The sequence below is a fragment of the Onychomys torridus genome, chromosome 10 (assembly GCF_903995425.1).
Source record: "Onychomys torridus chromosome 10, mOncTor1.1, whole genome shotgun sequence".
Lineage (NCBI taxonomy): Eukaryota > Metazoa > Chordata > Mammalia > Rodentia > Cricetidae > Onychomys > Onychomys torridus.
The window spans coordinates 43025176-43051337 of record NC_050452.1 but is presented as its reverse complement, the minus strand read 5'-3'; the positions used below and the strand labels follow the sequence as shown (position 1 = coordinate 43051337).

General features: G+C 42.9%; 1 protein-coding gene across 9 annotated transcripts in view; it reads left to right on the top strand.

Moving 5' to 3' along the window:
• Limch1 (LIM and calponin homology domains 1) overlaps positions 1–26162 on the top strand; it is a 316282-nt gene that overhangs the window by 173734 nt on the left and 116386 nt on the right. The window lies entirely within an intron of this gene.

Genomic DNA, 26162 nt, shown 5'->3' with positions numbered 1-26162 from the left:
ACTAAACACTTGGAATAATATTTCCCTTTAAAATATTTTAGCAGTGATCACAATACTCATTTTTTTAAAAATCCCATTCAGGAGAATCTTGTTTGAGAACTTCCTTGTCATTACCCAAAAAACCTCTAAAGACTCTAGCAAATTTTCTCATATTAAAAAGAAAAATCAGGGTCTTTTATTTGATTAATGACACCATGCTCTGGCCTTATCCCAAAGTATGATTGATCAGTCTGTAATTCCCCAATGTCATTCTGATTTCCTGTGGTTATATTTTTGATTTATAGGCAAAAAATTAAATATTGGTGCCTTCCAGACACACATTCTATGGTTGAAGAACAATGTAGAGTTGTGCCTTGTCACCAGTGGCAGCCCCTACCTAGCCCAATGCTTAAATCTTTTCCCAGCTTTTTCCCTTTCTGAACATAGTCATGTGGAACAGGTTTCCATAATGACCCCACCATTCCTGGAGGCAGAAGGACCTCCAGTGCGGTTTCTAACCAAACATGGATGACCAGAAGCCCAAAGCCCTGTGTTACAGACTGGGCTTTGCCTCCAGAGCAGAAGGGCATTAATTGTCCTACTTAGGAATGGAAGGAATACTGAATGATGCCAAAAAGGTTTATAACTGTGAGACTTGGGACCCTAATCCTTTCTCACTGGAGTCCATTCTATTAGTAATGGCAACCATCAGCTGAACGCTTCCTATGTGTCAGACATTGTCAATGACAGTTAGATATATGCTCCATGCCAATTAGGTGCTAAGCATTTTGTGTCTGCTGTTTATTCTTTATAGTAATTCCAAGTGGTAGATGAGAGGAGTGGCCATGTTTCCCAGCAAACTGACATCTAGGGCTGGGAGGTCCTTGTTCACAGGCATGCCTGAGTGAAAAATGGAAACAGACTTGGACTCCTGGAGTCTGTCATTCTGTCCTCCTGTTTATTAATTTTTTTAAAGTTTTTTTATTATTTTCATTTTATGTGTTGTGGATGTGTTTTGCTTGCATATGTATGTATGCATGTATGTATGTATGTATGTATGTATGTATGTGCATCACATGCATGAGTGGTATCTGGGCCTGAAGTTAGAGACAGTTATGAACTGCCATGTGGGTGCTGGGAATTGAACCTGTGTCCTCTGGAAGAGCAGCCGGTGCTCTTAACTGCTGAGCCATCTCTCCAGCCATCTTCTCACTTTTATTTTGCCACATTCTAAGCACTGCCCCCTTCCACTGGTTTGTTTTTTGTTACTGTTGTTGTTGTTTGCCTGTTTTCCCAGCAACCTTGAGAAGTGTACTGTAGAACCCACATTTTATACAGTAAAAAGCAGTTCAGGCGCAATGCACAGTTTGACCAAAGTGACCTAGCTAGTTCTGTGCTGGCTCTTCCCACTCCATTCAACACCTCAATGTGTTTCTTTCTGCACTCATACCTACCACTGTGAGCTAGGGAAAAACAGAGTTACTGTACATTTTAAAAGTTTTTTTTTTAACTCTTATACAGAAACCACTGTATAATAAATACCCTGCTGATAGGCAGATACGTTTTATTTGGGAAGATATTGCAGGATAACTTATTTCCTGATTTATCTTAGATTCCAGACAATACTGTCCAAATGAAAACTTTACTGTGTACCCATACAGCAAGATCCAACGCTTCACATACCCGCCTGCAGAGCACCCCTTACCTCCTCTACATATTCCTCTAATGTTAAAAAATCCGTTTCCTGGCTGTGTGGTGGTAGCACACGTCTTTAATCCCAGCACTCAGGAGGCAGAGGCAGGAGTATCTCTGTGAGTTCAAGGCCAGCCTGGGCTACAGAGCAAGATCTAGGACAGGCACCAAAACTACACAGAGAAACCCTGTCTCAAACAAACAAACAAACAAACAAAATCTGTTTCCTGGGCTGAGGAGATAGTGCAGTGTGTGAGCACTTGCTGGTAAGCATGTGCTTTTGGGAGTAGAGACAGGCAGATCCTCAGAACTCACTGGCTAGCATGCCTCGCCTAAATGTTTCCATTTTGGTTCAGTGAGACATCTTGTCTCGGGGAATAAGTCAAAAAGCAGTAGAAGAAGACACCCCCAGTGTCTTCCTCTGGTCTCTGTGTGCGTGTTCACCAAGGGAGGGGGCACACACATGGCCATACCATATGCACATGTGTAACACACACACACACACACACACACACACACACACACTCCTAAAAAGCCATTAAAATGATCTGTTTCTTGTTTATAAGAAGGTAAGAGTCAAAATGTGATGCACAATCTGGTTGGTTCATTTTACATTATATTATATGATATTATATGCCCAATTAATACCAGCTGGCTAGTTGGGTAAGAAAAATCACCTGATACTCTTAGCTTATTTCACTCTTCTAGGCATTTGAAAAAAAAAAATAAGCCTTCTACTTTCAAAATGCAGACTAAACGGCTTGGGCTTATCCTGCCTCACCATCTCTGGTATACAGAGTTGGAATCATAAGCGCTTGGCATGAGATTCTAAGTAATAGTTGTCAGGAAATGGGCAGAAATTCTTCCCTTGCTTATTGTTTGTGTAAATAATGAGTGCCATGGCAACAGAATGCTAACAGCCCGATGAAGAACAGACACATATGGAGATGTGGAAGTCTCTCGAGAAAGGGGACGTTTGAAAGAAAGCTTTTGTTTGGCTCATCTTGATCTGACCATGTTACTAGTATGCTTTTTGTATGTGTTACTGACATGCTTGTTTCTGTGTGCTTGAACAAAAAGACCAGGCTCCGAAGATTAATGCGTTAATTAATTGATATCTCACTTTTGTTCTAACAAAAGGTTATAAAAATATATTAATATAGTTGGAGAAAATAAAAGCTTTGACCGTGGAAAGTATCAATATAACCAAAAGATCAATACATCATTTCTGTAACTGGGATAGGAACTTGACTTGAGTTTCCTAGTGCCATAGCAACATGGAAAACATGATTAATTATGTAAGTTTAAATGCTCATGAGAGACCCACACCAATTTTTCATGACATAGAAAGCTACAGTTAACAGCTAGGCAGGAAAGGACTCCCTATATGTGTATGCACTCCCATCTGTGTGTAGGTACACCTGTAGAAGATGAACTCGATTCCAGTGTTTCTCCTGTCTCTCTGCGCCTTCGATAGGAGACCAGTGTCATTCAGGATGGGAAGTTTTGAAAGTCATTGTTAGGACAGCTGCTCAACCCGAGAAGAGAACAGATGGTCCATGAGTGGTGATGTGTGTCTTTCATCCCTCCGCTCTATCTATAGACTCCATGGTTTTCATTGACTTTTCATAATCATGGACATTTATTACAGCCTTGGCTTATATTGTTGAACTCAGTAGAGACCATTCAAGATGGTGCTCAGCAGATGTAGAGATCCACAGCCAGGCACCACAGGCTGAACTCTGAGGGTCCTGCTGAAGAAAGGGAGGAGGGATTGTATGAGCCAGAGGGGTCAAGGTCATGATGAGGAACCCCACAGAGAGAGCTGACCTGAGCTCATGGGTTCTGGACTTAGGGAGCCTGCATGGGACTGACCTAGGCCCTCTACATGTGTGTGACAGTTGTGTAGCTGGGTCTGACACTGAGGCTCCTAGCAGTGAGATCATGACCTGTCCCTGGGGCACTTAGCTGGCTTTGGGGAACTTATTCCCCATGCTGGATTACCTTGCCCAGCCTTGATGCATGGGGAGGAGCGAGGTCCTGCCTCAACCTGATGTGCCATGCTTTGTTTAGGCCCACGGGAGGCCTGCCCCTTTCTGAATGGACAGGACAGAGGAGTGGGTGGGGAGGAAGATGGATGGGATGTAGAGGTGGGGCAAGGAGGATAGGATGGAGGGGAAACTGTAATTGGTATGTAAAATAAATGAAACAAGTTTAATTAATAAAAAAAATAGTTCTCCACTCATGAAGAAAAAAAACAAACCAAACAAAATGGTGCTCAGGCCACAAAACTTCCATAGAAAATGACTAGAGAGAAAATAAGTCTTGTAAGATATGCTTTTCTTTATATAGCTTTCTGCTTTATGAAATAAAAGTTAAGTTTACCATCAACATGGCCAATACTGAGAATCTCCCAGCAACGGGCTATTTTCCTGGCATTTGGCTGTAGAAAAACAGAGCTATGAGATCAAAGAAGAGCATTGGTATAGAACAGAGCAGGGCACTGTGGACCACTGCCTAGCCCATGGCCTGGGTTAGGACTGGTTTTTGTGTCTTTAAGGGGTTGAGGTAATGGTAAGAGAAGAATATCCTGTGGCCTGTGGAGATGAAGTGAAATTTTAATTTTATCTGTAAACACCGGGATCGGTGTTTCTTTTTATAGAGCAAAGATTTCCCATCATCTCTGTTTCGGTTTTCTGTTCTTGCTCTTGGAGTATGTAGTGGTCGCCAGGTCTCAAGAGCAATAGACGAGTGTCAATCACTCATACGTCTAGGATAGACAGGCCCAGGGCACTGCTAGGGTCAAAATGGTGAGGTGACTGAGCATTGCTTCACATGACTCTCCTGCTCTGATGGTCTCTCCCAGGCATGTCCTTATACTATTTAGTTCCTTCCGTTAATATCCACACAACTCCATTTCTGGACCACTCACCATTCTGTCAAGATTTATTTTTTTCTAAAATGTGCAACCAGACCTGTGTATCTCTTTCCTAGATAAGGTCTTACTCATTTTTGTTTTATTTTGTTTATCAAAGCAGGAAAACCATTATTTCTCATGCTCTGGATACATTGATTTTCTTTTCTTTAATTTTTACTTTTAGATTTACTTTATTTTTTATATATGAATGTTTTTCTCATATCCATGTCTGTATACCACATGTGTGCCTGGTGCCTGTACAAGTCAAAAGAGGGCATCTCGCCCTGAAACTGGAGTTCTCGATGGTTGTGAGCCACCACATGGATGCTGGGAGCTGAACTCTGGTTCTCTGTAAGAACAAGTGCTCTTAACCACTGAGCTATTTCTTCAGACCCTACATTTGCTTTTCTTAATTGTTAATTCAGGCTGAGATGTCATTAACTCATTTATCAATGGAATTACACACTTGGGCCTCTATCTCATGTCAAGCTCAGAAAAAAGAAACAAACCATAAAATATGTGTGTGTGTTTGCACATGCGTGAGAGCATGTGTGTGTGTGTGTGTGTGTGTGTGTGTGTGTGTGTGTGTGTGTTGTGTTCAACTTTTATCCATCTTATTGAATCAACTATCTTTGGTGTCTCATCCTTCAGATGTATCCCTGGGGTTTTGTAAAGGGTCTTTGAAATATGTATTGAATTAACTAAGTTCTTTCATTTGTTCAGTAGCTATTCATCATGTAACTACAAGTACCAAATATTGTGCCCAGATTTACATAGAGATGATAACCTTTCTCTTATGGAGTCATGCACCAACCACAGAAGGCCGTGATAGATTTTTAAAGGTTTGGCGATAGGATTCAAGGCATGGCTGGTGTTGTTGCCCCTTTTCACAACGGAGGCCTCTCTGTTCTACTTAAGAGCTCCTGTGTTTGATTAAAATTCTAGTCATTGCCCTTTGATTGATAGTTAGGGGTCTGGTGAGCTGTTGACACAGCTGCCTGAACAAGGCAACCATAGTTGGCGGATGTGGAAACTGTCTGCAAATAGCAAAAAGCAGGTTTCTGTTGGACGTCATGAACTTGATCAACATCACACTCGAGGAGCTGTTCATTTATCAGGAGTTTCCTCCCACTTTTCCAGGGATGTTCAAACATTTTCCCCTGCGCTGCCTGATGGGCCTAAGTTGTGAAGCATTGTAGGTGTGGGAGCAGGTGGTGAATACTTAAGTCCTTGCAAACAGTACTTTCTCTCCCCTTATGCTCTATGGTGTACCTTGGGTGAGAGCCAGCTGAAAGTCCCCCACTGGTTCTAGGTGTCCCATTAGCATCTCTTGGAGTGTTGCTCTTTCTCAACAGCTGATCGGAGATGACTTTGAGGGTGCAGCACCCTAACTGACCCAACATTTAAAATGCCAAGCACATTAAATTCTTCATTCATTTTTCATCAAATATTAGGAGTTCACCAAGCACGAGAAATGCGTCAGTGGACAAAACACCTGCCTTTGAGGTGAAAACATGGCTGCCATAACTAATATGTTAAGTAGGAAGTTCAGGTAATATGGTAGGCAATGAGTTTAGTAAGCAAGGTGTCATGCAGTGCTGGTATAAAAAGCTGTAGGGTATACGTTTTATCTGATTGGTCCAATTTGAGCAAAGATCTGAGAAGAATAAGAAGTTAGCTATATAGCTATTGAAAAATATCAACCATGTAGATAAGACAGCTGGCACCAGGGTCACTGGGCCCATCAGATGGTGCCATCAGCTCACAGATGACATTAGCTCCTAATTTCTAAGTGCTGGAGACAAGACATTGGATACTTTGCATATATTGTTTGGAATCTGCTGGCAGATGGGTTGTATTATCTATATCCACTTACAGTTGAGGAAATGAAAACTCAGATTAAGTCAAGTCCAATATCCCAAGCAGCAGCTGATAAAGGATTTGAATCCAGCTTTGAACTCTTAACACCAAAAGCCTGAGTATTTTTCTGCCATGTGGCTTCTCTTGTATTTATAACCTTAGTGGGAATGGCCTGAAACTAAATCAGGAATTTGGGAGTGTTTTTTTTTTTTTTTTTTTTTTTAAAGTAACTGGGAATCTAGCTCACGGGTAGAGCGATTGCCTCTCATGCATCAGGTCCCGAGTTTGCACCCCAAGATAACAAGAGGATTTGATGGGCGGAGGTCAGTACTGAAAGGCAGAATATGACATTACTAATACTGTACAAATTCACAAAATTCTCATCAGGATCAGCTTTTCTCAGGAAATCTCACTAAAGGCAAAAAGCATTTAGAGTATGGCATCCAGTGAGGCCATCTACATTCTTTGTATAGCCCAACTACCATGGAAGCCATCCTGTCCATTTTTGCTTGTTAATGACTATCCTTGGGATAGATCTATAATTCCTTTGGGTACACAGTCAGTTATGGGTGATTGCATTGAGTACTGATGGCTTGAAAAGCTCAGGCCACAGGTAAGCACAGGCCTTCCTTGTCTTCCACCATTGCAAACCCAGTCACAAAGTGGCCTGCTGCAGAATGGGTCACATTTCCCTGTAGTAACATGTCACAATGGAGTGCCTCATACCTGTTGCTTAGGGACTTGGTGTCAATAACTCATCATGAACCAGCAATGTTCTGAAAGAAGGTAAGTGTAAAAGTGTGTTTTGAAGCCTATAAAAGGGGGGGTTATACAAGGGAACCCTGTATAGTCAGTGTAGTTAGTACATTAACAAAAGCACAGGCACACTCCCCCACATCCTGAGAATTTACAAGCATTTGGGTGGGATAATTTGAGAACTGAGAGGCTAAGGCAATTTTAACTTATGCCCTTCCTTCAATAAATAACCTTAAATCAAGCAAAGGCATATAAATGTGTTTGCTTTGTTAAAATGTATACCTCCTCTAGGGTCAGAACCAAACCAGTTTTAAACACTACAGTGTTAGGTATGGGGACATAGATCAGTAGTGGAATGCCTGCCTAGTATGTGTGAGGTCAAAGTTTCAATCCCAAATACTCCCCAAACACTGAGATATTCAAATACCATTAGAAATACAGGATGATGAAAAACTTTGATTTCCCAGAATTCCCTGCACACACTACAGAGCTGAAAGGGATTCTTCTGTGAGGGAAGTGGGATAGCACATGCAAACTCCCGAGGGATTCTATTCAGTAAGAAGCTTTTGTACAGGCCTCAGTTGTGGGGCCAAGTGCCTAAAATTAGAGAGCTGATCCTGGCACCAGGACAAACTCTTAGCTGCCCCCTGAAGGGTGGGGTGACCCAATCATGGTGTGAACCCCTGCACCGGCCTTGTGGTACACCTCAGGGATGCCTCCCAGGGTCTGGCTGTTAGTTTACTTAAAGCTTCAAGCCTAGCCGCCACATGTACATCAGACCAAATGGAAGTCACCAGTAAACACTCTGTGCCTTCAGGAAACCTTTTCACACGTTGGTGATAACCCTCAAGCCATTTTGGTCTTTCCTAAAGGGTCTTTAAAAGCCAGCACTAGTAACTATTTTTCAGAACTTCAAAGCTTGTCTCTTGGGGTTGTAAAGGTGGGAATAAGAAGGCACTGGCCTCAGATCTTCTAGGCATTCCCTGAAAGCAGGCATGGTATCCATTGAAGCATTGGCTAAGGACGTGGCCTGGATACTGATGGGGCATCCTCTCAGCTAGAGGTTTATTGGTTCCTTCCCCAGCAGGATACAATCCATATTCTTTTCAGCAGCCTGCCTAGCCTCATTTCCTGTCCCTTAATCTCAGTTTCCCACCCCCAGTGTCATGCCTTTACATCCCTTCCCTCCTCAGAGATGAGACAAGGCTGACTTGACTGACTACCCTTAGGGTGACCCAGCTCATGTCACGTCTCTGAAGTGCCCTTTGGAAACTTCTGGGTGGGCTCCCATCTCCCAGTACAGCTCCCCGTGATGGGAGTAGTAGCGTCATATGGAAAGACATGTCTGGGATTCTCCTCTTTGAGACAGTCGGTTCTATGGAAGTTAGAAACCCATTGTCTGTCCTTCCCTTCAGTGTGTGGATTGATTATAGCTCCTGGGTGATTGAATTAGTGTGAGGCTGTGAAGAAGAGGTTTCCTCTTGGATCTCAGGGTTGCTTTTGTTAAAATGAGTGGATTTCCCATTTCAACACTCATTTCCACAAACACATTGTCACCCTCTGATACTATGTATTTAACTAGCTTTATGAACCAGATGTATTTTTATTTCATGTTACCAAAGAGGGCCTCATCTGTGTAGCTTTGATCTGGTTTGGAAGATTAATTTTGAAGAGTGGGAAGGTATGGGACAGTGTATAGAGGAGGCAGATTTTGTTATTTGCTTTTTAGATAATTCTTTAACAATTGCAGATGTTCGTAAAGGGTCCTTGCTGCTGTTGCTCACAGAACATGTGAAGCTTAATTTGGAATTCTAGCTTCAAGTGATCCTTCTTGGTTTTTCTTCCTCCTTCCTTTTTCTTTAGTCATTTCTGCAGCCTGGGTCCTGTCCTCCCCCATCCCCCAGGCCTGTAGGAAGAAGGGTCCGATCCTCCCTATCTCCATCTGCCCTTCTAGAGTGTCCTCAGGGAAGGTCCATGCTGAAGCTTGTCACTCTCGCATTTTCCGTCCCTCACCTGCTATCATTTCCTTCCTGGTTGGTCTAGAAAACTCCTCAACTCCACTCTCCTTTGCTCCCTCCTTTCCTGAGCCTGACTGCATCTCTCCAGTTCCACCTTCTCCACCCTTTTCTGTAGGGCACACTCGGGACTCTCCTGCAGGTGCACACACTTCCTCGATACCTCCTGTCCACTTTCCATCCTTCCCAGAGCTTAAACCTACATGCTGAGGCCCAAAGATGCATCGGCTGCTCACCCCCCACCCCACAGGACTGCTATACTGCTCAAGCCCTCTGTGGCATTACCTTCCCTCTGTGTAGCACTCCACTATAGGATATAGCTCAGGGCCACACAAGAGTGACATGGGACATCTGTGCCTGATTCATGTTCAAACAGGCTCGGAGGCAAAGGAACATGTATGAAAGTTCCAGATGGCGTTACCTCTCCCGAAACTTCATGCGCATGCATGCTTCGTTCTGTGCCTAGATTTGGGCACAAATCAATTACGACTCCTTTTCTGTCCCAGGAGTTTAGACCTGTGAGCAGATCGAAGGTGTGACTTGCATCTGTAGAATTTATTAGATCCTGATGGCTTAATCAAACCTCTCTGTGAAAGGGGTAAAGACCGTGCTGTCCCAGCATGTGACAAAATCCTTTGTGGGTGCTTGTCCCTTTCTGTTCTTTTCTCCAGGTCAGAAATGTGACATTTAAGTGGGCTGTATTTTTAATTTTTTTTTTTCTCAGAACGGCATGGAATTTTCTGTAGGTACTAGAAAAATCTAGTTCTGTGCCACCAATTGCTTTGTGAATCTTGGTGAGTCAGGGCTTTTTTTTTTTTTTAAACGATGGGAACATTCAGGTTCTTTGAGGCCGGCAGTCCATGAGCAGAATGCAGAAGAGCTCATTAGAATGTATAGTCAGGGCACTCCAGTGAATGGTTTGGAGGAAAAGGCTGTCAATACATCTGGGGGCTGGAAGTCTTGTATCTGTATTTCAAGGGGAAGTATGTGCTTGCCATTGCTATATGAAAATTAGTGTATATGTTTCTTTAAATACCTTGATCTTAAGTTCCTCTTCTTGGGCATTAAAACAAAAAGACAAAAGGAAAAGAAGAGATAAGGAAAAAGAAAAGAAATAAAGGAAGAGAAAAGAATAGAAATTCCAATGGTAGTGGATTATGAGTGTCTACCAAAAACTTAATCACCAAGGGACTCAGGGGAAGAAGATGGGAGAGTCCTCAGCAATGCTGCTGTTTATGTCCTGTAATTACAATGTGAAGCAATTGAAGGCTATTACAAGAGACACACTCCAGGAAACATCTTCCCGAAATGGCATTTAAGAATCCACAGAGATCCCCCAGAGGCCTTGAGAGCCCTCCTGTCTGGAGAGAGTTCTGATTATAAAATACTGTCTGCACGTCTCTCCCTCTTTGGAAGCAGTATCATGATTGCCTTGTGGGTTTGAGACTTGGTTTTACTTTTGTTCTGCTGTATGGCCTCTGAGCCATTTTTCAAATGTAGCCGAAACGGTCCTTGTCATGTGCCACCAGCATGAGGTGGCAGGCAGAGTCCTGTGACACATCTTTTTTGGGGGTAGGAGAGCCAGACATCCAACTTCTTAACTTTGCACATCATCTTCTTAACTTTGCACATCATCTTCTTAACTTTGCACATCATCTTCTTAACTTTGCATATAGTGTGGACTTGACTCTCCAGCCCAGACTTTCTGTACACTTTCTGATGAGAAATGTTCTGTTTCCTCCTTTCCAATGTGATGATAAATCAGCATTGTAAGTGGTATCTTTTGACTTTCCCTTGTTTCGGGGAGCAGTTAAAGAAGGATGAAAGTGTCCCTTAATCAAGTTTCTATCTAGAAGTGAAAGGAAAGGGGAATACCAGGGAGTCTGGTGCTAGCATAACAATTCAGATGAGATGCTGAAATAGGAAGGTAATAATGTTGTTTTATCGTAGATTAGTCCCATCGCCTGCTCTAAAAATAGTTTACACTCTCAGTCGAGGGGGCTGGTCATTAGCAAATAGCAAGATTCCACATTGTTACCCCCAAATAGCTGGGCTCAGGCATAGTCACTTTGGTCACAGTTACTGGTGAAGGAAAGGTTAGTTCAGAAAGTGCAGACCAAGCCTGGGAGTGGGTATGAATCGCTGTATCTGTTTCTCAGGGGTCTGATGTGTGACCTCATCACCCCCGTGTCTGGGCAGATAGTCAGCTGTGAGACCCCAGGAGAGTCACCCTGTCTGCACTATTGATACCATTAGAGGCCTTTCCTGCTTCCCAGAACTGACAGGCATTTGCTGGAAGGATCATCAAAACGGAATGAGTAGTGTCATCTCCTTGGGTAGTGGATTATTAGTTTCTCAATCAAAGCATTTCTAAGCAGATTTTATTTGTATTTTTACTGTATGTGTGTTACATTCATGTGTGTACAAGTATGCATACCCATGCATGCACATGTGGAGACCAGAGGTTGACATTGAATGTCTTTCTCTATTACTCTCCACTTGATTTTTTCCCTTCTTTTATTTTAAATTTGGCATGAGTGTATGGGGTGCATGTATGCATGTGAGTATATCTAAGTGTGTGTTCATTAGCATGTGGAGGCCCAAGGTTGATATCAGATATTTTCCCACGATCACTGTCTACCTTTATTCTATTTTGTGTTTAAAGATTCATTTTTTTTTAAATTTTTTAAATTGTGTGTGTGTGTGTGTGTGTGTGTGTGTGTGTGTGTGTGTAGGGGTTGGCTTTGTGAGTACATGGGACACCCTCAGAAGCTAGCAGAAGGTGTTGGACGTCCTGGAGCCAGAGTCACAGGCAGTTATAAGCCACCATTATAAGTCCAGGAAACCAACTCTTGTCTTCTGCAAGAGCAACACAGGCTCTGAACCTCTGAGCCATCTCTTCATCATGTCTTAAGACAGGGATTCTCACTGAACCTGAAACTCATGCATTCAGATAGGCTGCCTGGCCAATGAGTTTGGGGCATCTACCTGTCTTCCCTACACCACCACAAAAGCTGGGGTTACAGGCGTAATACTACCATACCCACCTTTTACGTAGATGGGGGGATCTGAACTCAGTCCCTTGTGTTTGCAGAGTCGATACTTAGCTGATTGACTCATCTCTACATCTCCCTCTTTCTCTTTTGAGACAAGATCTCTTCACTGAATCTGGAACTCATTGGTTGGCCAGTGAACCCCTGGGTTCCACCTGTCTCTACCCTCAATCCCTGGGGTTATAGATAGGCGCTGCCATATCTGGCTTTTTATGTGGGTCCTTAGGATCTGAATTCGGGTCATAGTGATTATTCAAGTAAGCATTTTAGCCCCTGAGCTCTTTCTCCTCAATTCCTAACAAGATGAAACCAAATACCACCGTTTCAGACGGAGATGGATTGTTACATAAACTGTAAATACTGTGCTTAAGTGGGGAAGACTCAGCTACTGTTAGTAGTTGAAGGTTTGTGGCAAACTATTAATGTGCCATTCTTGGGCCACAGCATAGGACTGTTACCCTCCAGCTCTGTGACAGTGTTAGGTCACAGAACTTTTCCAGTGTTTAGTGTCCTTGAGCTGCATAGCCTAGTGACAGTGCAATCAACAAACTGTCATATTGAGAAAATATGACATCTATAAAATGACCAGCACTGTATAGGCACACAGTAGGCATATGACATCTATAAAATGACCAGCCCTATATAGGCACACAGTAGGCTATGTGTCTAATCCACATCTAGCATTCCTTTCCAAGATGCACCCGGAGCTCACTCAAACAAATCTTTGCAGCTGCCTTGCAAAGAGAAGGGAGTTTCCCCAAACTCAAGTAACCAGCTGATACATTTTAATGTTTTTCTTATATTAAAGGGCTGGATTAAATTTATATTGAAAGACACCAGATTTCTTTCCTCCATTGTTTTTAGTCTGAATAGTTTTTTAAATTGTGTGTGTGTGTGTGTGTGTGTGTGTGTGTGTGTGTTGCACACAGGTATGCATATTTACACATGTGGAAGCAGATGTTCATGGGCGGGGACCTAAGGGTGATGTTGCAAATCATTCCCCTTCACTTTTCTGCCTTATTCAGTGAGGCAGGATCTCTTAATCAAACCCAGAGGGCCCTGATATGGTTGGTCTTGCTAGCCAGCATGCTCAGGAGATCTGCTGTCTCTGTCTTCTGAGGCTGGAATCACAGTTAGGCCATCATAGACACCTGCCATTTCCTTTGCTTCTGGAGACATGAACCTCATGCTTATCCAGGAAGCCCTGGAACCACTGGGCCATCTCCCTAGCCCTTGATAGTTTACTGAGAAATTTTGGGAAATTTCTAGAAATCCCAGTGTAACATGAATCTTAAACGGTCTCATTAATTAAAAAAAAAATGCAGGAGCCAGGTTTTGGGGTGAATTCTGAAAGAGCAGAGAAGCAGAGCATGCCACAGCTAACCTCACCTGGCCAACATCTCAGCCGATCCTGTTACTTCAAACTGGAAGCTTCTGAGTCCTCACCCGAATGGATCTCAGCTGAACTGCTGCTAAAAGCCTCAAAGCTTAAAAGCCTCTAGTTCCTGGTCCTCATACCTTGCATACCTTTCTGCTTCCTGCTTTAAAGATCCCACTTCCTGGGATTAAAGATGTATGTCTTTCCCAAGACTTGAGATCTCAAGTGCTGGGATTAAAGGTGTATGTCACCATGCCTGTCTGTTTCTAGTGTGGCCTTGAACTCACAGAGATCCAGATGGATCTCTGCCTCTGGAATACTAGGACTAAAAGCATGTGCTACCACTGCCTAACCTCTATGCTTAATACAGTGACTGTTCTGTTCTCTGACCCCCAGATAAGTTTTGGGGTGTACAATATACAAACCACATTTCCCCTTTTTTGTCTAAAATTTTAAGTTATAACTAATATGAGAAAAAGTATATACAATAAGTATATACAATATATACAGTCAAAAATTATATTAACAATGTCTAGTCAATTAACATTTGACAGATTCAGACAAAAAATTCATTATTCATACTATTTTGGTGTGTCCAATACAACATTTTTATATAATACTCAAAAATCCAATCCAATGTAAAATATTTAAAGCAAGTAGTTCCTTTGTAAAAGTAGGTCCAGTAATCTCGCTTTTTATCCTAGTATCATATCCATATTCTCTCTTTTTTCTTTTCATAGGAGATTCATATCAACCACAGCCCGTATACAGATGGCTTGAGAAGCAGCTGTGCTTTGGGGAACAGCACCTCCCTTTCGCTGTATCGGGTTGCTTGTCTATGGCTGTGATAAAACACTGACCAAAACCGACTTGCAGAGGAAAGGGTTGATTTGGCTTACAGGTTTTAGTCCATCCTTGAGGGAGGCCTAGGCAGGAGCTCAAGGCAGGCAACTGGAGTCAGGAACTGAAGCAGAGGCCATTGAGGAACGCTGCTTACTGGCTAGCTTCCCCTAGCTTGCTCAGCTACCTTTCTTATGCAGCCCAGGCCCACCTGCCCAGCCATGGTACCACCCACAGGGGGATGAGCCCCCTAACACTTATTAGAATTTGAGAAAATGCTCACTGACATGCCCACAGGCCAAGCAGATGGTGGCTGATTCCTTAATTACCATTGCTCTTCCCAGGTCAGTCAGAAGTTTTACCATCAGGGGAAGCCTGTTGAGTCTGAGAAAATGTTGCACTTCCTAAGGTCCTCTCTACTTCCCTCAGAGCCAGAAGGCCTCTGAAACTGCTCTTTGTCTTATGCCTGAGGGAGGAAGGGAGCTTAGATGGTTAAGTGATTGATCCTTGGCCTCTCATCTAGAAATGACGAAAGAGCAGCTAATGTTTATTAAGTAGTCTTCGTAGTTCAAAAGCTCTCCCTCTGTTCTGCGTATTACGTCAGTTGCTTCTGATATAGGCTTAGACAATATTCTTCCCCTAATTTTACACATGAGCAGAGGAGTCCAGAGTACCGTAGCAACGCACTGAGGGTTAGGAACCTGGAATTAGAAAGCAGGTAATCATACTGTCCCTGTAATTAATTGCCATGGTTACTGAGCCATGGTGATTATGTGGTGCCCAAAGTTAAAAAGGCCATATTACAACACTGTCTGGCCTTGACAACTCTTAACACTCACTTGCTCTGCTGGCTGAACTGGGACTAGAACCCATGTGCAGGCAGGCTACTTCCAGCTCTCCCCATCCTGGCCGATGAGAGTTAGCTTTTACATCACATGACAGATTACTGGAGAGAAACAACTTAAATGATAAAAGATGCATTCTGGCTCATGGTTCCCGTTCAGAGTTAGCTGAACTGTTGCTTTGGGCCTAAGTAAGGCAGAAAACCACAGCTCGCCTCATGGCACCAAAAAGCAGAGAGAAAGAGGAAGGGTCTGGGGGCCAAGTCACCCTTCAGTGGCATATCTCCGGCTCTCACTTATAACCAGGCAGTGTAGAGAATGTTACGTTAAGGGAGAGCCAATGGGGTTTGGATCTTGTCAGAGCTGCTCATTGTGTGTACATTCTCAGGTAACCTAACTCGGGGCTGGAGAGAAAACAGAGATTAAGGGCACTTGGGATTCTCCCAGAAGACTCAGGTTTGATTCTGAGCACACACATGGTGGCTCACAAACACCTGCAACTCCACTTCCCCGGGACCCAGTGCCCTCTTCTGACCCCCATAGGCACTAGGGGTACACATACATGCGTGCAGGCAAAACACCCATGCACATAAACTTTTTTAAAATGGAAGAAAAAAAATAATAAAGTATCGTTTCAATGCCTTGGTTCCCTCCCATAGTATGCTGTTAATGAGGTCGTATTAAAATGAATATGCTTTAAGAAACATCAAAAGAGCAATGGCAGCCATGTTTCAGGGGGCCTGTGCTCCTGTTGGCATTGCAGCTGTGGTGGTTTACTTACCTTCCTAGGTAACGTCTGCAGCTCTGCAGCTCTGCCGCTCTGCCATTTGCTGAATGGGCCTCCCAGTGGTGTTTGAGGAGCAAATGGTCAAGGCTCCAGTATTCAAACCCAAAGCAATAGTGGATTAATAAACTCACCACAAAAGAAGCTTATACCTACCACTTTACAATACATTCTATGACCTGAATGTAACTTTAATTCCTCACCCCAAAAGAGATTAATAAAGACCCGGTTGTGGGCGTGTGTGTGTGTGTGTGTGTGTGTGTGTGTGTGTGTGTGTGTGTGTGCTTGTATGTGTGTAAACACGCATGTGTTTCAGTGAGGGCGAAAGCCAGAGGTTGACACTGGCTGGCTGTCTCAGTTGCCCTCCCTGTGGACTGCGGCAGGGTCTCTCTCACTTGAACAAGGAGCTCACTGATTCAGTTAACCGAACTCTAGCCAGGCCAGCTTCTGTAAGGATCTCCTGTCTCTGCCTCCTTAGTACTGGGATTATAGGTAGGTTGCCACACCCACCTTGCATTTACACGGGAGGTGGGGATCCAAATTCCTGTCCTCACCCTTACACAGCAAAGCTTTACCCTGTGAGCCATTTCCCAGCCCCCTGACACACCAGTATTACAACACATGGATCATGGCTGTCACTTGTGATGGGGTGTCGTGGATCTGACCCACATAAACAGTGAGTGTTCTTGAAACTATGGTGACATAATGTTCTACTTATTTTGGGTCTGAATTTTTTCAAACAACCCATGCTAGAAAAATACTCTAAAATAGATTATTTCTTCTGGCTTTCTTTCAGAGAGAGCGAATGAGAAAAATATGATGCTGTTAGAAGTGGGCCAAGATGTTGATGAGATGTCTGTGAGTGTTGCTGGGTATAATCAAATAGAAATTGTCTTCATTGCCACAAAACACAGTGGGGCTACAAGCCTGGGTGGTGTTGGCAGTCCCTAGGAATAGTAAGTAGCTGTTGAAGAAGGTTGTTTGACTTTGAAATGGAGTGCAAGGATACACAGTTGGAAGAAACTCCAATCCCGGCTCTTTCAGCTGGTTAGTGACCACCCAGCTCAGGTGAGGTGCAGGTGAGGTGCCTGGCTTTGCTCGTTGACTGCCTCATTATGTTACATTTCTGTTCCTTTTTCTCTTGTCTGTTTGTGTTTCCTGTTCTGTTGACCTGCCAGCTCTGGGACAATGAAAATACACACCCAGAATGTAAGAGAGAAATGTTCCACAGAACTGAGTTTTGTGCTTCTTAATGCTACACTGAGTAGAAATTACTGAGTGAGGGAAATTGAGAGCTGGCTGAGTAAATAGCTGAATCCAAACCAGATTTGATGGTGTTGACAAATTGATTTATTTGTCCTGATGTCTGATTACCTGTGTTGGGAGATGCTGGAGTTAGAGTTAGCTAGATGATCAGAACACTTTCTGTGGTGATATTGTGTTCCCCAAAATATTGTGTACCCTAATAAACTTATCTGGGGTCAGAGAACAGAACAGCCACTAGATATAGAAGCCAGAAAATGGTGGCACACACGCCTTTAATCCTAGCACTCCAGAGGCAGAGATCCATTTGGATTTCTGTGAGATCAAAGCCACACTGGAAACAGCTAGGCATAGTAACAAGAGCCTTTCATCCCAGGAAGTGATGGTGGGAAGCAGAAAGGTATTTAAGGTGTGAGGATGAGGAACTAGAGGCAGGTAAGCTTTCAGGCTTTTGAGCAGCACAGTTCAGCTGAGATCCATTTGGATGAGGACTTAGAGGCTTCCAGTCTGAGGAAACAGGATCAGCTGAGGAACTGGTGAGGTGAGGAAGCTGTGGCTTGTTTTGCTTCTCTGATCTTCCAGCATTGACCCCAGTACCTGGCTCCAGGTTTGTTTTTATTAACAAGACCTTCTAACAATTCGTGCTACACTTCCTTTCTCTTTATGGGGGAGCACTGTGTGCCCCTAGCTGGCCTCATATTCGCAGCGGTCCTCGTGTATTGAGTCACTCCATTCAACTTCATTTTCTGGAAGCCATGATGTTGGTCTGCAGCAAACGTGCCTGCTGCTCTCTCACTCTGGGCTAAACTAGACTCACCCACCATGCCATGGAAAGACAGACACACAGAGGTGTCCCCTGCAGAAGCTGTACCCCAAAAACATCTAGTGTGCGGGAGGAAAGAGAGCACTGTTCTTGTCGGATGCTAACAAAGGGGTGTGGCAGAGCATGCCTGATTTCTTCCTCACAACACACCGCTCTGACAGCTCAGGAGCAAGGTTGCAGAAAAATACTTGGGGACCTTATTCCAATGGAGTTCCTTCTCATGAGAAACAGGAAACAAGAGATTAGCAAGTCCTCCCCTGGGCAACATGTTACAACATGCAGCTGACACCTGTGATTTAAAAACAAACCATATCTCTGGCTATCATCACTGTATCTTGCTACCCAGATGACTAGAGATAAACAGAAGATAGTTTCAGAAATAATGATACACAGGACTCCAACTATGCTGCCAACAACGGAATCTCAAGCCTGTGAATGCTTATCCAGTTCACCATCAGAAATAACCTGCTCACTAGAGGGGCCTTGCTTCTTAGCAGGTGCATTTGTTCTATTAAGCCCCCTTTTATTTAGGACATTGTGCACTTGAAGAGCTTATGTATCTCTGTTTATGTGGGTTTATGTGCTTATGAGCCATCAGTTTTGGAGAAGGAATGAATGAGTTGTGGTATTGAACATATATACCAGGAAAACAGAGATGTTACAGTGGCCCTGCTCTGGACGTTTTGTAGCATTGATGAGGTCTAATACATAGTTGTGTATAAGAAGGCCTCAGGAATCAATATTTAAGGACATTTGATGTCACGGGGGGGGGGGGGGGGGGTGAATGACACCACCCAGAAAGGACAGGCTGGAAAATGTAATTGGCCCTGAGGCATATGACTTGGGAAAATCGTCATTTAAGAAGTGGATGGAAGTAACTCAGTGGCAAGCTGAGAAAAGGGAGATATGTGCAGGAAGTGGAGCATTATAACATCTAAAGAGAGATGGTCATGAGCTGGGCCAATGGCAGGTAGAGCGTTAACCATGGCAAGAGCTGTGAAGTGTCCTTGGATTAGTAAGTAGAGCCTGATGGTCAACATCGGCAACACATGGTGAGAACTGAAGTTAGGTTGTGAGGGGACCAAATAGGGAGAGAAACAGACTAAGTAGGGACAGTTCTTAACAGCACAAGAGATAGGAAAGTCATGGGGGGAGTTGAAAATATTGAGGGAGCCACACCTTGCCTGAGGGTCTATTGCTCAGGGTGAGAATGTTTTTGTTCAGAGGAAGAAGAGAGGGCCATCATTGGGAATAAGGTGAATAGTGATGTGGGGCTGAAACAGGTAGAGAAAAGTCATGGATTATAAGAAGGGAAAGACTTGTCAAGAAGGGAAGTGAACACATGGGGTATGTGCCTAAGGACTGGAGAGGTCACGGTGTCATTCCTGAGGGTCTCAAATTTCTCCATGCAGCATCAGCCAGGATATCTGAAAATCAGCAGAGTGTATCCCACAGGAAGCATGGGGAGAGAAGTCTGCATTGGATTAGTTGTTGAGGGGGATGGGAGAAGACTGTGGTCTCAGAAAGAACTTGGAACTAGCTCTGGAAGCAGCGAACATAGAAGGGTTCACTTGAAAGGTTGGAAGTTTATGAGGTTCAGGGACCACTGCATTCCGAGGGTGGAGAGAGCTGGCTGTTAGTGCATTCATTCAACTGTAGAGTTTGGGATGGATTTTCCAAGGCATTACTTCAGGTAATGATGTGGTTCATAGTGAATCTCCAAAGTAGAGCCGGGCCTGATAGGAAGGGGGAGTGGGTAGCTCCTTTCTGTCTCTGTACCAAAAATGGCAGGAAACTGTCCCTGCACAAAAACTTACCGCTGTCCTTAGACATCACCCACACAAGCCTCTGAAGTTCCTGGAAGACATGCTATGCCTGCCTGTAATTTGGAGATAACTAGAAGTGGACTGATGTGGAGGATGCTTTCATCTCTAAGGATATCTCCCACTGTATGAATAAGAGATGATGGGAAGGGGTGTTCTTAGATGTGTTAGCTGGTTGTGTTGTTCATGTGGGAAGGAGAAGGAAAGAGGGGTGTGGGTGCTGTGTGTGAGAGAGACAGAGCTGTAGTGCCAAGTGAAGAGCCACTCCATTGAACTTCTCGGGAGGGTTTTTCACTGTTATCAGCTCTACCCACAGAGGCACCAAAATAACAGAGAAGAGTGATGATCTGCCAAGTGTCCTACTCAAGTTCCTACAAACACACAGTTGGGGAAGGGTTAGGGCTGCAAGAGGCAAAGAAAACAAAATCCCACAATTCAGCTTGACAATGGATTTCAGTAATTTCCCAGTAGAATTTGCTTTATACTCTATCTCACTGTCAGAAAATGGTATATTCTACAACTTTCCCCAATACTAGTTGTTTGTTTGTTTGTTTGGTTGGTTGGTTTTGTTTCTTGGTGGCCAGGATCAAACTCAGGGCCTCAGGCTTGCTAGGTCATGTACTTTACCATTGAGCTATGGCTCCCGGTCCTCAATCCTAGTCTTTGAACAAAAGCAAAGAAAATATGAAATGCCTTAATTCCCAGAGGTAAATCAGAAGTGAGCTGGAATGATATGGAACTTGACAGGGAGGTAAACAAAAAGGACCTCAGAGATAAGGCTCTCTGGGAAAAGAAAGCAAGGCTCCTGGTAGCACATTTGGGGAAGGAAAAAAAAAAAGATGGCCGTGGAAAGTGGTTCTAAACAGTCTTTCATACTAGTGAATGATGTACTCCCAGGCCGGAATGAATTGATTCCCATTTGGCACAGGGAGTTCATGTTCTCATTTCAGTGTCTAGTTAGATAGACTTTGGATGAGCAGAAGGGAAAGACTTAGTAACCGTAGGATAATTAAGAACATGGAAGACAAAGGACTTCCAGGAATTAAGGTATTGGAAGAAGAGGCAGACAAGAGCCTTCAAAGGAGGAGGCAGACACTCGCCCATAGTCTGTTACCATTTAATGAGGCTAGAGATTCTGAGTCCAAAATGTAGTTGTCTGCAGGAATGGAATACTTGGTATGTCAAAGATTGTATAGATAAAGAAAATCTCTGCTAATTTTGACTAAGGTAAACCTTTAAGATCCTCTTCAAGCATGGAAATGAAGATAGCCCTGAACCTCACTATCATGCGGTCTTTTTCTACACCAGTGATGAACTGAGTAGACAGCAGAGGACAGGATGAGGAACCATCCATGTCTAATCATTCTTGTTGGCTTGGCTGTAATTGCAGAAGGCCCCTAGCTGAGAATCAACAGCACCAGAAATCAATTTATTTTGAAATTTGTTGTATTTTCTGGACTGAATTTTAATACGTATAGTGTATGAAAATTAAAATTTCTTCAGTGTATGAGAAAGTAAAGGCACATGCAATGATCTGCTCTGTGTTAACATTGTGGTGTGCAGCCCAGGTTTTTCTCTGTCTCTTTATATAAACTTATTATATAAACAGCATGGTCAAGGCTATTATATACATCAGTTCTACCCTTTATTCTTCCTTGACCTTGATCATGAGGATTTCCCCATGCTGTTAAGTAATTCTTTGAAAAATGCTATTTTGATGGCTATATAACCTTTTCCCCATATGGTTGTACAATAAATTACTTGGGTATTTCTTTTTTTGGCCAATTGGGGATGTTTCTATTTTTTAAGCTATTATAAATCAGCTTAAGATGAACAATACTGAGCATAAATCTTCCTTTTTCCTAGCCATTTTTTTAGGACAAATTCCCAGTGGTAAAATTGCTACATCAAAGAAAACGCACATTTTTATGGTTTTTGAGACATTGTCAAGCCTTCCTTAAAAAGGTTGCAATACACACGATGCATGTGCAAAGTGCTATACAGCCCCCAAGGGGGATATTTGATTATGAACGCTGATGGCCATTAGGTCATTAGCTGTAAGAACTATTTTTAAAGGTTTGAGTTCTGGATCTTTGCCATAAGCTCTCATCTATAACGTAATGAAGAAGAAAAATGCCGTATACATGCCATCTGCAGGGGAGTTTGTGCCAAGTGATCCAAATGCACCTCATTTTATGAACACAAACCTTGGAGGCAGGAAATAGCCCTGGCTTTGTTGAGCTGATTTTATTATATGGAATCAGGTGGGCTCTGGCAAGGATGGTCCAGTGAAATTTTCAGATGGACAAAATGTGTTGAGCTTATGTGGGAGACCGTTCTGGATCTGACTGCTGTTCACATGGGCTCCCTCTCATGCTGTAGCATGTAGGGCCCTCACTGAGAGACTTGGTGAAGCCAGAAACTCTAGCTCATTTATCTTTGGTGATATTGTGTTCCCCAAAATATTGTGCACCCTAATAAACGTATCTGGGGTCAGAGAACAGAACAGCCACTAGATAGACATAGAGGCCAGAAAATGGTTACACACACCTTTAATCTTAGCATTCCAAAGGCAGAGATCTGTCGGGATGTCTGTGAGTTGAAAGCCACACTGGAAACAGCCAGGCATAGTGACACATGCCTTTAATCCCAGGAAGTGATGGCAGAAAGCAGAAACGTATTTAAGGCATGAAGACCAGGAACTAGGCAGATTAAGCTTTTAGGCTTTTGAGCAGCATTCAGCTGAGATCCATTCTGGAGGAGGACTCAGAAGTTTCCAGTCTGAGGAAACAGGATCAGCTGATGAATTGGCAAGGTGAAGTGGCTGTGGCTTGTTCTGCTTCTCTGATCTTCCAGCATTCACCCCAATACCCAGCTCCAGGTTTGTTTTTATTAATAAGACCTGTTAAGATTCATGCTACATCTACTGTTACTGCTGCCAATGGTTATATTGGATTTAAGCAGTGCACATCTTCAGAGCGGCCAGTGTTCTTGTATGCTATGTGAAGCCATCTACCTGGCTGCCTAAGGGAGTAAAGTAGACAGGACATTAGGGTCAGGTTTAAACCCCAGCTCTGTCACTGACTACCTATATGACCTTGGGAGAATAATGCCACCCCCCCCCAACACACACACAGACTCTTAGATCTTAAGCTTGGTCAGAAAACTGTTATTTTAAAAAGTGTGTCTGAAGTTTTGACTGCCCTTTCCCTTCCACAAGTGCATCTCCACCCATGTGATGTCTCTCCTGCTCACACTCCATTTTTTCTTGCAGCATATTTCGTACTAGCAAAAGGTTGGAAGGATCAGCGGTGTCTAGCACTAGAGGACATATGTAAGGATTCTGGGAACTGGTTATTGCTTAAGTGTAAAGACACCACCAGGATAGCCTTTCTTATTTTTAATTAGTTTATTCATTTCTATGATGTACTTGATGAGTCATTAGTTCTCACTATGTAGCCCAGGCTGGCCTTGAGCTCACAATTCTCCTCCCCAGGACTACCCAGAAATGGGAATCCAGATGTGTAGTATCACGCCAAGTTAGGACAGCAGTTCTTTGAAGATTTTTGACTTTTAAAGGCACTATCCCTGAGAAAGTGCAGTTTGGCTAGTCAGTTCTATATTGCATCATTGGATATGATTTTCATAGGTGGATGTCTATCTTGCCCCAGATGTAATAGTTTAATGAATATTTATTATGTATCAATTTTCACATACTCATTACAAGACCAAAATTTTAAAAATTATATTCATTCTGATAAATGCTCTTTTGGAAATTACTTTAGAATGTGATTTCATCCTGTGAATATGAGGCTCTATGAAAGCACTCAGGAATCCTCTCTCAATTACTTGAGAGCACTCTCCACTTGGTCTCTTGACTCTGTGAAAAAAATTTATGCGATGAATAGAAAGCTCAAATCAGGAATGTCTTTACAGTATCGGCAAGTGGCTTAAGGTTAGGGTCCCGGTGGAGGACATTATTAAACATATTTGGCAAGTGTGCATTTCATTTTTTTTAAGTAAAAAGATCTGTGACTTCACCCCAGAGTGTAAGCCCCTGATGCAGGAGTGAGTCTGTCTTGGTGGAAGGAAAACTTGCTTCTTGTGATGTGGAGATGTAGTTTATAGGGAATATTATCATCTGTGGGTCTCACAGGAAGTTTCCTCAGCCCCAGAAGCTACAAAGGATGCTGTCATTCTGTCAATAGCTGCCCCTACCTTCCAAACAGTCAGGTCATCTCTTTGGATCTCTTTGTTCTCTGACCAGAAAAGGGCAGCCTTTTTAGTTAGCCATTTATTGTCATTTACGGACTTGAAATGAAAACTCACTTGCATAGGTGGACAGACAAGAGTGTAGGGTGAAAAATTAAAGGAAGACACACACTGGACAGTAATAAACCATATAATTACTGCAATCCTATCTGTGTGTTTTCTGACTGCGTAATTTATTCATCTGGACATACTTCTTTCGTTTTTTTAAAAAAATTTTGTGTATTTGGGTGTGTGTGTTGTGCATGTATGTGGCATATATGTGTATGTTAATGTGGGGGGTATACATGCCCTGGTGCATACATGTGGAGGAAAGAGAAGGACACTAAGTCTCTCCTATCACTCTCCACCTTATTGTGTCGAGACAGGGTCTCCCACTGAACCAGAAGCTCCCCATTTTGACTGGGTTGGTCCACCTGACTCTGTCTCTGAATGCTCTGGTTACAAGTACACATGGCCATAACCAGCCTTTACATGGGTGCTGGAGATTTGAACGCAGGTCCTCATTCTTGAGCAGCAAGTGCTCTTACCCACTAAACCATCTTCCCAGCCCTTGCACACATTTCTTTTGGAGCTTATGATTGGTTTGAAACATCAATGTAATTTAAATATCCAAAACTTTGGTTATTTGCAATTTTATTTCTCATTAGGTATACTTTAAAAGAATACTTTAAACCTGTCCAATCTATGTTTTTCCTTGTTATAAATGTAGATGATTGTTTAATGTGGAAGGGTGGGAACGATGGCAACAGGTTGGCAGACATTCTGAAAATATCTGCCACATAAAAACATTTGGCTCAGAGGTTGTTTTGCTTTGTTCTTTGTTGTTGTTGTTGTTGGTGGTGGTGGTGGTGGTGGTAGTGGTGATGGTGGTGGTGGTGGTGGTTTTGAAAGAGGGTCTTCCTCTGTAGCCCAGGCTGTCCTTGAACTCACTCTGTAGCCCAGGCTGCCCTTGAACATACAGTCATCCTTCTTCAGCCTCCCCAGTGCTGGGATTGCTTGTATATACTTGGGTAAGCCACTACACCGCTTGGCCAAGTTATTTCACTTCAATTATTGTGTCCTATAGTTGTCCCACTTGTGTGAAATGTATATTAAGGTTTTTGTTGCAGTATGTCATCATCATCATCATCATCATCATCATCATCATCATCACACCACCATACTAAGTATTGTGACTTTCATACTAAGTATTGAAATACGTCCCACATTTGGATATTTGGTCCTCAGTTGGTGGTTCAGTTTGGGAAGTTTATGGAACCTTTAAAATGTGGAGTTTTGCTGGAGGAAGTATGTCCTTGAGAGTGGAGTTTAAGGGTGTATAGCCTGGCTCCACTTTCTGTTTGATCTCTCTGTTTCCTGTATATGGGTAAAATGTGATTAGCCAGCTTCTAGCTCTGGGCACCTTCGTTTCCACAACTGTTGCCATCCTTGCCGTGCTGGACTCTGGCTCCTTGAAACCCTAAGCCAAAATAAACCCAAAATGTGTTTGAAATGGGAAATACACTTTAACTATTCACAGAAAATTAACTTTGAAAAAGGATCTGTCTTAATATAAACAACACTTGTTCTGAGTTCAGTTGTAAATTTTTTTATTATTGCCCTTTTGAGTGTCCACATAATTTGAACTTCAAGACTAAACATTTTCAAATAATTTTAATGCCTAATAACAAGACTTTATCAACAGTACTATAGTTTCCAACCTAAGTATATGTCACATGATTACTAAAGCAACCTGTTATTACACGTCTGTTTGCGCTTCATTTTAAACCATGTTGCAGTGTGTATTGTTGTACAGAAAAACACTTGTGAATGGTTGGTATGTACATCTTTATGTTAAATGACTAAAGGTGAATCGCTAAGTCCAA